This window comes from Alligator sinensis, unplaced genomic scaffold, assembly GCF_000455745.1.
Source record: "Alligator sinensis unplaced genomic scaffold, ASM45574v1 scaffold112_1, whole genome shotgun sequence".
In the NCBI taxonomy this organism is placed as follows: Eukaryota; Metazoa; Chordata; order Crocodylia; family Alligatoridae; genus Alligator; species Alligator sinensis.
In genome coordinates, this window is record NW_005841892.1 from 4,033,871 (window position 1) to 4,046,917 (window position 13,047).

A 13,047-nucleotide genomic window follows, 5' to 3' on the forward strand; every position below is an offset into this window, starting at 1 on the left:
ATTCAGGATGGAGATTAGGAAGAATTTTCTGACTATGAGAGTAGTCAAGCACTGGGGCAGGTCACCTAGAAAAGTTGTGGCATCTCCATCCCTACAAAGTTTCAAGACAGGTTAGGTGGACACTTGACTGAGATGGCTTAGTCAGGGATGATCTTGTCTTGAGCAGGAAACTGGATGAGATAACCACATGTGGTCCCTTCCAGCCCTACTTTCCTATGATCTTAAGATTCCTGAAGATCTTTATCAGGCTCTATTCATGACCCTGGATGTGTCGGCCATTTAAAATTGATGTGGGCATGTGGATTTCTAGTTCAATAGACTGTGTTCCGTAAAGATGTTAATTCAATACTGACTCATAGCATATTAACTGAAGATGCCTCAAACCTATGACATAATGTAGGGCAAAGAACAAAAATGGTGTTTGCCATGTGATATTAGAGTTAATAGGCCTGTGCAAAAACCACAACAAAGAAGAACGTGTTAGTGGTTAGTGTTGTGAGGGAAAAAGCCTAGATTCTCCATCAAGTTTGGTCCTGCACAGATAACACTGTTCAGGCTTGTTTTCTAATGTGGCTTGACTCATCCTGAACTAGTTATCCAGGAACATAATTAACAGCAGAAGCCACCAAATTTGACAGCCCTACAGCATACTGGAAAATACTAATCTTGGTCATATATCCATACAATGGTTTTTTTTGCCCTGGCACTGGTCTATAAACGGGAATACAATGCATCCAGAATATTTTTTTATGTACACGTGCATGGACACATGTAAACCAACCTGTGATTCAGTGATATTTTATTTCCTTCTCAGGCAACTATAATCCCAGTTTCTTTAGCCTAATTGCTACCTTTAACTTTAAAGGAAAGTGGCATTCCCTTAACTCATTCAAGGCAGCGGTTACAAAGTTCACGTGGTCAAAATCCCTTTTTACCACATACAGACAGCACTGCACAGAGACTATTGTTTTTAACTCAAATTGGCATTGTGACTCTACTGGTGGCAGCAGTCATCATTACATTACATGGCATTAGTTTGACACCAGCAGAATGGGAACCAAATATAAGAGAGTTATTTTCCACTGTGAGTTCTGTATTTATAGGAGAAAATTTACCCACATAATCTCAAAGTAATCAGGTTTTTTGGGGGAAACAAGCAAAGGAGTGGAAAGGTGATATTCATGGAAATCAGCATGAAAGTGAGAAATTGACATACCATGTAAGCTGTCTCCCTAATGTATTCTTCACATCCTCTGAGGTAGCACTAAAACTGTTTAAATGAAGTCACCTGGGCAGCAATGCCAGGTTTCAATGATCTTGCTAAAAGGGAGCATTGCACTCTAATTAGCTTTCATCAAGGTGACTATTACTGCATCCATTTTAGAGCTGAAGAAGCAGCATGGTGAGAGTAGATAACATGCCCAAGACCATAGAGTGCAAAAGTGGCAGAGTCAAGTTTAGAACGTAATATGGGTTTTTCAGTCTCAGTTCCCTCACCAGGTCACTAGGCTACTCTGCTATGGTTTGCACACAGGTATAGGAACAGTTTACAGTTTCTTAGGGCTCCTGGTGGCTGATGTCACAGTGTCACCACCCACAGCCAGGTCATAGCTATTATCAGTAGGCTTAGAAATGCCAGTTTGAAATGAATGCAATTTATTTTTAAGAATGTGCATTCAAAATCATTTCTGTTTTATTAATGTAGTGGCTCTGATCCTCTTTAGAATTTTCTATTAAAATTTCACTCAGGCTTTCTTAGCAGTGAATAGCAAATTCTTATCTCGCCCCTTCTGCATGTTTAACACCTGTTGATATCCTCTTGGCAGACAGAGGAGGTACATAGGAAAGGAACAAATTTAGAACTTACAAGACTGATATTTAGTTAATAACCTCAGAATTTTCTTCTGTAGAACAAGGTCCATCACTGCTAATCTTTGCCAAATGACCCATTCAAGGGATGAGAAAAGTGGGGAAATGCTCCATATACTCTATAACTAGTCTATAACAAAATATTAATATTGTCTGTGTTGCTAGGTTCATACACTTGTATGGACAGTCAGATAAAAATGAATGTGACTGTGAAAACTTATGGATAATGTTGTACTCCCAACAAAGTGTCAGTGCAAGGTAATGGCAGTGACAAATGTTTCACTCCATAAGCAAGGTTTTCAGATGATTGTAGGGAAGGCCAATACTACCTAGAAATATCTAGGCTCCTTGATCTTCTCAGTCATGCTTTTGGCCACAGCATGATACAAGGACAATACTTACTTGTAGCTCTTGTGGATAACAATCTGTCCACTGATAACACATGGATGCAACAAGGTTGTGTTTTAAAAAGTCATTTTTAAACTAATCCATTTGTGAGGATGAGATAAGCCAAATATCTGAAAAGTAATACTTAAAATTCCTATTGCTAACCAATAAGGACATATTCAGTGTAACAACAGACTTCTGTGGAACTGTGTGGATTGCAGAAAAGGACAACATTTGGCCCAAAATTTGAAGGGGACAGCAGGGCGGGGGGTGGCTGACTGAAAAAATAAGGTATATTCTGTTTCCTGACTGATGCCCTACTGTTTCAACATAAAGGGATAAACTACTAGTGCTCTTGAGTCCTTAATTTCTATAGTAGATGGTTCCTCAGGACTGCATTACAAATTAAAACTCAAAGCTAATAATAATCTAATTTTCTTTAGAACGGTTAAGTGAATAATGATCATGTAATAAAATGGTCTCACAAATTGCTTATAGAATATAGTAGTCTGCCTAAAAAACTTGGCCTTGTGTACTAATTATTGGCATATTATAGGCAACTTGACTTGGACATTTTAATGTATCCTTTTAGTGTCAATTTAATTAAAGAAAATCTTCACTTGATTTTGAAGCATTAATATACCATATTTACTCAAATAGAAGACAGCCCTGGTATAATGTGACCCCCATAATTAGATTCTATATATGGAGAAATCATTAATTTGTTATAATATCTCAAGTATAGAATCTAATCATTAGAGGTTTGCCTTGAATTTGTCCCCCTCCCATTGTTACAAAAGGGAAAATAAATCTAGAGGGTCAGGTAACCCTTTTCTTTCTGCTTCCCCCCAACTTTTTCCCATGGCAGTCCCTTCTCCCTCTCCTTATCGTCAGACCCTGTTCTCCCAGAGCTCATGGAAGTGAGGAGGAAATTTTAAACCAATGACCTTGAAATTAAACTTGGCTGTAGCATTTTTCCTATACTACCCATACACTTAGCTTATCCAGAATTCATGCACTGAAAGTACTGAATGTGTTCGCATAGGTGTTCTATACATACACTTTTGAGTAGCACTTTGGCTCCTACTTACAAATCAGTTCCGAATCCAATTGGGCCAAGGCCAATAGTCAGGTTCCAAATTTCAAATGAGCAGAGCTCAATGCTTCAAGTCTGTGTGTGTGGCTGTACCACCAGGCAAGTATCCTTCAGTCCTGGGCTTTGGATACTCTCCAAATCCATAGCAGGCATTCTATGTGCAAGCCCCAAACTCGGGGACTTTGGGGTTCAGATGCCCCCTAGTCTCACCTGCTCCTAGTCAAAAGGCCGAGGAGCAAGCCATGGGGGAAGTGTGGACACAGGTCCCCCATTGCCACAAAATTGTGCAGTCATGTTAACTGCATTTGGGGAAACTCAGGGGGTCAGCCTGCCTGGAGTGCAATGGACAGGTCTCACCCTGGGAAAATTGTTCTGAGAAAGTCGCAGGGGTCAAACCACCTTTTTGATTATGGTATCTCACCTGCTAGGTAAGGCATGATATTAGTCCAAAGCCAAAGGTTTGTGATTTACCACACAGTTCATTGGGCTGGGCCTCACCAACATCAAAAGCATTGCAAATCATGGTAACCTCACAGCTCAGCACTGCTCAGTGTGTATGTGTACTCCACCCTGCACCCACGCCTGCAAACAGTCCATATGCTAACTATCCCCCACTCAAGACTGGAACTTCATGTCATGAGTCCTAGAATCCTCCAAAAATGTATATGCAGATGAGGCACAGGGCAACCTGATCTGGCTTTATCTCATGGAGCATGAGGCCACACTAAACATATGAACCAGGCTGAGAGATGGGCTGACAGAGGGATTCTGGGTCAATTGTATGCCATGTCATGGCTCACTATGACTTTAAAAAGAGTCAGTGGTGAGAGAGACTATGCTTAATTGTCACTACCATGTGTCTTATTCAGATGGGCTACACTAACCTATTCTGGTGGAAGGTTCCCATCAGCATGTTTGCTCAATGTGGGCCATGTGTTGGATAATGTTAGTCAGTGTTGGCTGCATTTAATCAACCTCATAGTAGATTTCCATTGCTAAGCACATGCTGCATTTGGCAGCAGTTTAATGATAGACAATGGATTTAGTAAGATTTCATTGTATGCAATTATAAGACAAGAAAGCTTTTTCCCACATGCCAATTGCAGTTGAGTTTATAATACGTGAGCTTTTTTCCCCATGCCAATATGCATTCATCTTGTATTTATGTAAATAAGGTACATGTTATATATTTACACACACACACAGGAATTTACTCACTCATATACTCAAATGCATTTTATTTTATTTTTAACCCAATGTAATATATGGACCTAGACTTTCCCTATGCTTTGAGTAATTAAGGACCAAAACAACTATAATATGAGGATAGGGGGCAACACTTCTAATGCAGGTTAATGATGGTTACTCCTTTAACTCTACTTCCCTAGGGCCAGACTTTTTTGAAATTAGTGGGAGGGATAAAATGGAATAAAGGTGTTAAAATCTGGCCTTAAGAGATCCTGCATGTTAATTCATCTATTCATGGTGACATAGAGCTATTTTTAATTGATGCAGTCTATATTTACCAAACAATATGGGAGTCTTACATACTGCCTTACCTCCACATTTGTATTGGCTCTGCCATCCAATATGCTGCTTCCCAAAAAAGCTGTTGCATATCACTATATATTCTGGTATTTTTAATCCATATCATCACTTTTGTTATATACAAAAATGCCTTATAATGCTTCACAAATTTCTGAGTTCTCCACAGGAGAGGAAGGAAAGGACATAATGCTTTTGTTGTACTTTAACTTTTCCTAGATTTCAATAAATCTTAAAAAAAAATTACACACTACATTCAGTCTTTTCACTTTTTCTATTTCTTCAATCAATTAAGCAATCAATAAAAGAGGATGAAGGAAATGTGGGTGCTAAAAACAACACGGGGCTCAAACCCAAGATGCAACAGTTGATGGATAATATAATAATGGTTGCCAATTTCAAAACAAAGTGTTAATATTTAAGTACGGTTTATTTTTCACTTTATTTAAATAAAAACTCTTAAAAGGAAAAAGTTTCCCTGCTTCGGTCTCAGCCAATTTTAGGCCACACTAAATGTTAAATAAACTATTATTTAATCAAATACAGGCATATTAGTCTCACTCCTGCTGACAACTTCAATTAGAATATTTTTGCTTCATACAAAAAAAAAGAAAAAAGAAAAAAGAAAGCTCATGATCTTTAAACTACCATGGCTTCTGCAAAACATCTGGTTACAATTTTTTATATATCCAACCATCAAACTTCTATCTACATGAAACAGTTTACTCAAGATTTGTTTTAATTATCCTGTATTGCAGGCTTCATATTGGTTTTTAAAAGGGGTGACAAGATCACTCAGATGGTTTCAGCTGCAAACATACTGGAAAGGATCATAGGGAGTGATCACATTTACACAAAGAGTGAAGATTTTCATATATAAAAAAAGGTTTTTTTAATTGTTGCCAAGAAACAAGTGCTACTTTAACTGCACCCCCACCACCCAAACCTTTGGCTTGTCCATTTAGTAATTTCAACTGTTTTCGTTTGGTCCTAAAATTAAGCCAAACACCATATGCAACTTCACTACGAAAAAGCAAGTTTTGAAATGTATCTTTTTTTTCCTGGTCTTGCTGAAGCCACCCAAGGACATAGCAACACTTGTAAAAATGCTGGTTTAAAATACCAGACAGTAACAGAAAATGTTAATGAGATAAAGTAAACATAAGAAGAAACTTGTATGAGGGCACTGTAAGGATTTGAGCACGAAAGATTTGCTATACATTGTGAATATTAATTATTTGAGTGATTTTACTGATTTTCATAGGAATATTCATGTGTGTAAAGTTAAAAAAAACATGAATAAATTTCTGCAGGATTGGACTTAAAATAGGAATCAATAAAATGTCTGTGGATCTAATTTGATTAAATATATGTACAGGTTGGAAGAGGCAAAATTTCACCTTCTTAAAACTGGTATTGTGTGCTGACCCAAATACACAATGTGTTGTCTCTGCTACTGGAGTTTGCTAGTCTCTGTGTGGTAGAATAAGTGCAAACTTTGGAGGATATGAAAATTCTTTATTAATTTATTTGCATGACATACATGGATTAAAGGCAAAGTAATGTGGAAACTTAAACTATTTATTTTATGAGGTAACTATTTTGAAATCCATTAAATGAAAATAATGAAAAATGGTCTCATTATACTTTTTTTTTTTTTTAAGTCAGCCAGCGTTTATGATTCCAAGTTAGATCTTTCAAGAAAACTTAATATTTTTTTCTCTGAGGCTCTTTTTTTCTAAGTAGAAGCATGGCATAGTTATGCCTTAACTTTAACACAAACAGCTTTCCAGAAGCAAAATCTAGGACACAGTTTCGACACTCCACAGACCTCCATGGCCAGGCTATTTTCAGTCCTAATTAACGTAGCCACCATGGAGTGGTGCTGTGGACAAGCTAATTAGATGTCCATATTTTTACCTCCCAACCCAGAAGCTGTGTTTTTGAAGTTCCAGGTAGCATTATGCTGTATCCTTTCAAGAGATGCAGAAGGTCAGTGTTTCATACTAAGGAAGGAACATTTTTTTTTCAAATTCAGGACAAGAGCAACATTTCCTGAAGGTCTTGAGGACACCAGGGCATAGCCCCTAATTCAGGGCTGTCCGTGAAAACCTGGGAAGGTTAGTGTCTATAGCTTATAAGGAGAATAGCATTTCTTAAACAGTGCCTTGTGTTTCAGTCCATTCCCCATAAAGTTCAAAAATAGCCAGTGGAAATACAATTCTTGGTCTTGGGTTTCTCTGAAAAACTGATCTCTCAGTGTCCAGAGAATATTAAAAATAGTCCTAAACCCTGGTCTCTTATAAAAAGACTAATTCTTCTCTACTTTATGGAAAAAACAATCACTGTTATTGCTATTATTACTATTACTACTACTTTTTTTAGTGAGTGAAATTCAGCCATGTGTGGAAGAGAAAGCCTAAGGATAGCGCTTTGCTTTGGTACTCAGAGAAGCTCTGGTATTAATCCTTATTTTCACAATTTCCGAGTTGCGATAGTCAACCTGAAAAGGCTTATTTCAAAAGAGAAAAGAACCCCAAAGTTTGGATGCATGGCTAAACCTCACGTGAATAAGCCAAACCTCTTGCTTAAGTACAGATAGTCAAAAAGCCCAAGGCTGAATTGCTTCAGTCTTTGCAAGTTAATCTAAACTTCAGAGATTGAACCAATAATCAGATATTCACTTTTGATTCAGTCATATGCCTGCAGTGGCTCAAGCCAGAAACTGAGGGACCACACAGCACCGATATCTGGCCCCTTGGGCTGTGTATTCAGATCCTCTTCCTGCTGCCCCTGAGGTCTCTGGGATTTTAAGTCCAGACTCACAGCAGCAGCACCTTCCAGGGTTGCTCATCACTTCCTCTTCCTGCTTCCAGGTGCCTCTGGGATTTGTAGTCCACAGTCACAGCCAGCACTAAGTAAACCGAGCAGGGCAGCTCCATACTCAGGGGGAAAGAACGTTTAACCCTCCTCCCTAGCCCCAGACCCCAGCAGGGGTTTGCCCAGGGAAGCCAGTGAGTCCAGTGAGCTAGGGAGCAGAGGGATGGGGCTACCCTGTTCTCTGGAACAGACAGTACAGCCTTGCCTATGGATGCCAAATGCTGGGATGCTGGGGGACTCTGATTTAACTCAAACCAGGAAGGGGTCTAGGATACAAGTTTCATAAACTGATTTGACCTAAATGAGTTAAGTCTGATACGACATTCAACCAGGTTTATCTTAAACCGGTTTTAGCCATTTTGAAACTGTTGACTTGGAAGTAAAGGACTCTTCAATGTCTAGTGTTCTAAAATCTTTAAGGTGAAATTTAGTACCATCATCCTCCAAGACATAGAGATGTTTTCAAGTCACAAAGATGGAAGCAGTAAGCCAGTGATTCTCAACCAGGGTGTCAGAGATCTTTTCAAGGGTGCTGTGGGGGTGCCAGGCAATGTTAACACTGCTAGGTGTTCAAACACAATTCACAAGATAAACCCAGAGATTTAAAGTAGGAATTAATTGTATTAAAACATTCTGACCTGCTGTGGTGGTTGGAGTTCTTTGCAGGAGAAAAAATGCTCTATTATTTTTCTGTAGTCCAAAAGGAAGTGAAAACTAAGAGCTGGCACTAAATTTGTGAAAAGCAAAAATGTAATTGAAAATAATAAAATCCATGCTCTTTGGTTGATTTTTCACACATCTATACATAATGCATAATCATCAACCCAAGGGGCACATTTTTAGTGTGCTGGAAATTTAGACACATGATTTTGATCAATGTTAAGGGCAGTTGTATGACTAAATCTCAGTACACCACTTTGAGAATTTACTTTTGAGTTACAACATCATTAAGGTTGAAATGAAAAAAAAAACTATGCCACTTGATGACACTTGATTAATAACACACTTCATGGTGAGCACCCTAGATACTTATTGCAGCATTCATACTATTGTAATGAAATGGCTTAATTTATAAACCACTGAATGGAAAGTATGGTAAAATATATTACCATATTGAAATATTAGTTAGTTTCTCCTTCTGGCTAAATTGGATGACCTACCGTTTTTAATTACTGGGTAAAAGTCTGTGGTTTTATATTTGAAGACTCCTGATAACACATAGAGATATGATAGCAGTGTATGGGCACATGGACACGTGCTATTAGTGTGCTTGAATAAACTCTGGAGGTTATTACTCCAGAGTTTATTGCTCCCAGGTGCACTGTTTAAACATGCTCCCGGGAGCAGTAAATTCCAGAGCAATAACCCCTGGAGTTTATTCATGCACAGCATGTTGAGCCAGGTCTGAGAAGCCAGGGCTGGCAGGAGACCCGGGAGGTTTTCCTGCCAGCCCAAGCCTGCTCCCCGCAGCTAATCATGCTGCGGGTGGGTTGGCTGGGTCATGAGGGTGCTTCAGTCCAGGGCTAGCCAGCAGGCAGCCCCTGCACTGAAGCACCCTCATGCCCCAGCCAGCCATGGCAATGTCTACAAGTGTGTTGCTGCAGAGTATTTAAATTAGTTTACTCCAACCTAGTATGGAGGCATGTGTAGATGTGCAACATTTACTGTAGTGCTAATTAGTCAACTGCATAGTAAATTTCTCATGTAGATGCACCCGCTCAATACTTTCTGTATAACTACATAACTGCTGTGAATATGCAGGAGTATGTAACACAGTTGAATGTACCATGGAGACATGCGCATGGAAACTACTAGAGTAGAAAAACCAATTTTGCCCTATCAAGCCAATATAAAGAGCAGCCACTTCTGTACTGTTGTTTTCTGTTTAAAGATACTAAATCTTCTAGAGGGTTAAATTCCCACATTTTTATAATTACAACATTTGCAAACAATGCTCAGTAAAGGTTCAGTAAAGAGGCTCAAGGCTCAATGGTTCAGTAAAGAGGATAGAGATAATGTGTGACAGTGTTTTCGGGTCAAGTAGATCTACTCGTCCTCCTGTAGAAGGATGGACTTGCCACCTCTCTGGCACTTATTCTCATCCTTAAGAAACACCTCAAGTAAGGTTTTGGCTCCAAAGAATTATAGGCTATGATCTTCCAACTTCTTTGTATCTGCACCCAAAGCCACACTGGAGCCACAATAAATTATTTTTGATATGGCCTCCACCTGATTCTGACTAGAGTCAACAGTAATCTTTCCACTGGAATACAGGATGTCTTTCCAGTGACTTTTACTGGTTAGTAGAACTTAAGGAGAGTCTGCAGTAGTCTACTGCAACAATTCTCAACCTTTTTAGACACCAGTCTTCTCAAAAAAACGACAATTTTTAGTTTTCACTTCTTTTTTGACAACAGAAAAATAACAGAGCATTTTTTCTGGTGCAAACAGCTCAGACCACCACAACAGTTCAGAATGTTTTTAACACCGTAAGTTCCTACTTGAAATCTCTGGCCGTGTATAGATGAAACAAGAGGCATGTGTGCATGACACCTTAAAGCAGGCTAAATGCTTTTGCACCATTTAATGGTGTCTATGTTTGCACGCTTTGGTGGCATATTGCGCATTAATTCCAGCCGCTGTAGGAAATTCAGTGGCGTAATGTGCCTTAAATGACTTGGGGTGCAGCAAACTAAAACTCCTTCAAACGGAGCAAAGCACCGGGCTCCATGCAGCTCCATGGCTTTGCAGGAAGCTCTGCAGGCAGCCTGACAGCAGCCTGGGAAAGCAGGCTCCGCCCAAGAAAAGCAGCGAGCCTCTGATCTTCTTTAATCTTTCCCCCCTGAAGCCTGCCTGCCTGAGCTGCAGGGGGCCTGATGCTTCCCTCCATGGCCACAGTGCCGCCCCCCTTGGGACCGCCTGAGCCAGGTGCCTGTGAGCAGGTGCTGCCGTGAAGGGAAGCACCAACTCCTCTGCAGCCCAGGGACTGCTCCATCCACCGGTAGCTCGTCCTCCCCTCCCCACTGGAGAGGCAGGTACGTCAGTGGGGTGTGTGCACGACATAGGGGTTTAATCAGTCCTAAATTGAAGTGGTGTTTTTTAAAATCCACTGCTTCAATTTAGGGCCCCTGCTTCGTCTACATATGCCTTCTGGGTTTATCTTGGGAATCATGTTTCACACCTGGCAGAGATAACACTGTATGGCAGTCCACAACACCCTTTAAGGATTTTGTGGCACCCTGGTTGAAAATCACTGATCTACTGCTTCTATCTCTATGACTTAGAAACATCTGCGTGTATTGGGATAAGGACCATGATAAACCAGCTTCTATATGGGAGTTACCTCTGTTTTTTATGGTACAGGCAATACTAACAGTATGTGAGAATAATTCCCTATGTCATTTCTACATAACTGAAAACAAATTGGGTTATCTAGGAAGAAAAGAATAGAATTTGCTCTTTTATGTTTTAAGTCTATTATATAAAATTAGGTAATTTGTACAGAAAAAATAGCAATAATAAATTTTATAGTAAATCTCAATAGACTGACATGCTTTGCTTGGATTTCAGGTGCCAGCTGCAGCTCTGCTGGCATTATGCATGTGAAATTATATTTTATTACTTTTAAAAAATAAACAAAACAAGATTAAACAATGGAGGAGAGGAACGATTAAGAATCATGACAATTCATACGTCCTTACAAACATTGCTGGAAAAATTGTAGTCAGTGGAAAATTATTTGAGCCGTAAGTACTGTTCATTATTATACATTAGTTTACAAGAGTATCCCTAGCATAGCTCTTAGGACAGCTTTAATATTAATATAAGACAATTTGGTCATAGTAAAATGATGTTATAAGCACATTTGTTTAGGGGATAAGTGAAATTTGCAAGTTTATTAAGAACATTTAAATTACAATCTAGCTTTCTTTTAAGAAAAAGCTATTGACCATCTATCTCTTCTTGTGTGTAGGTTGCTTTTTAAAACTATTATTTCTTTAAAAAAACATCTTTTGTCTAAATTGTAGTGGCAGTAAAATATATAGAACTTTGAATGTGCTACTTATTCTCTCTGACATAAAAGATGTGTGAAGTTAGTAGATGGCATAATAATTGAGCCTGGTTAGGGGTTTCTTAATGTACTTGTTTCATTTGTCACCTTCTTTTCTTGTGGATTATATGCACAGATTCATCAAGACTTGCAACACCTGGTTTTCATTTGCAGTGTTTAGTACTTCTTTTCTAATCAGTTTTCACTGGTTGGTGTAAGATGTGGTTTCAAAGTTAGACATACTAACCTTCTGAAAACAGAAATTAGAAATTCCCAGCTTCCTTGTTCATTTAAAATCAAGTCTCTTCTCATTTTCTTTTTATGTTTTTCGTGCTTCTTCTTGTATTCTCCTTTCAACTATGATAAATAACTAACTTGCTACGACTTTTCTTAACATGAAAGGAGCAAACAAAAGAGTGTACACATAACAAAAAAGAAAGATATAGTTGTCTAGTAGATTCATTGCTATAAAAAACAACCTCCTTAATTTATGTAAACTCGACTGACAAGAATAACACAAGCAAGATTGTTTCCTACTTAAAACAAAATCCTTAAGTTGTATAGTTTAATAATGAGATGTTCTCATTTAATTTTTCCTCTACCTTATTGTTTTTGTAAGTGCTCATCTAAAATACACATCCCTTCAAATACTTGCATTCTTTTCCTGGTGTCATCGACAAATGCCAAAAATAGAGAGAGAGATCTGATAAAGCATGACAAAAGTTTCACGGATAATTGCCTTCACATATCCAGTTCAGCTCTCATCTCTTCTAATTAGCCTCATTACCATACCTTAAGACAGACCAGCAGTCGCTCAAAACCCGTTTTTTTTCTGTCAAAACTATTGCTGACAGGCAAATGGACAACACATGGACCAAGTAAGTCTATTCTAGACTATTCTTTTACAAGACTGGCCTCCAGCAGAAAACACATAACAATAGGTCTTCTATAAATGTTTACTGCAAATACATACACATTGTGTGTGGATACTTAATAAAATGTTGTTCTTTCCTACTGCATTTAAGTGCAAATGTGCTCAAAAGACCATACCAAAAATATCCACTTCTCTTAGACTACTACACTCTTGTTATTTCAATAGAATTATATTGGAAAGATACGGTGAATCTTATTTTTCCCAACTTTCATTATGGTTGATACACAGTATTTTAAAACACTAGGTATTTCAATTTCAAGGAAAAAAATCAGAAAAGTACTGTAA

At 38.5% G+C, this 13,047-nt stretch overlaps 1 protein-coding gene and 1 pseudogene across 6 annotated transcripts in view; both read right to left on the reverse strand.

Moving 5' to 3' along the window:
* Positions 1-13,047, reverse strand: part of TRPS1 (transcriptional repressor GATA binding 1) — a 277,268-nt gene that overhangs the window by 25,629 nt on the left and 238,592 nt on the right. The gene's annotated exons all lie outside the window — the stretch shown is intronic.
* Positions 3,595-3,788, reverse strand: LOC112549310 (annotated as a pseudogene).